Source organism: Neophocaena asiaeorientalis, unplaced genomic scaffold, assembly GCF_003031525.2.
Source record: "Neophocaena asiaeorientalis asiaeorientalis breed wild unplaced genomic scaffold, Neophocaena_asiaeorientalis_V1.1 scaffold129, whole genome shotgun sequence".
Taxonomy (NCBI): domain Eukaryota; kingdom Metazoa; phylum Chordata; class Mammalia; order Artiodactyla; family Phocoenidae; genus Neophocaena; species Neophocaena asiaeorientalis.
Window position 1 is genome coordinate 1,734,852 of NW_020172446.1, and position 659 is coordinate 1,735,510.

A 659-nucleotide genomic window follows, 5' to 3' on the forward strand; every position below is an offset into this window, starting at 1 on the left:
AGGGGGCGTGTCTCTGGCTGTGGAGCAAAGCCATTGGATTGTTTTTCTGCTTTGTTTCTGTTAAGCTACATGTGCAGTGCCCCCAGGAGGGGGACTGCTTTGCTGTCACTCCCCACTGCACAGCGCCAGACATGAGTCTGTGCAGAGTGAAAGGGACAGAGAGTCTGGAGGCAATTTGTCCCAAAGCCCGTGGTGAACGTCCTGCTTGAGGGGCCACTTCACGAGGACAAGGACTTGGTTCTGTCTGCTTACAGCAGAATCTCTGACTCCTAGAACGACTCCTGGCACCTAGAAGATTCACAGCAAGTATGTGCTCAGTGAATGGACCTGTCCTATTCATACTTCTCCAGGCCTGGGGAAGGCCTCCCAGATGTCAGAATTCCTGGGAACTCTGCCCAGCGTTTGGCCTCAGAGGACTTCCTTGGCCTCCTTCGGGGAAGAGTGTCCATTAATCCAGCACCTCCTCTGGTGAGGCGCTATGGGGAAGAATGCCTTGGGGTCCATAGGCAGGCTTGCTTGCTTTTTTAAAGAAAATTATTTACTTATTTATTTATGGCTGCATTGGGTCTTCGTTGCTGTGTGCGGGCTTTCTCTTCGTTGAGGTGCTTGGACTTCTCATTGCAGTGGCTTCTCTTGGTGTGGAACACGGGCTCTAGAGT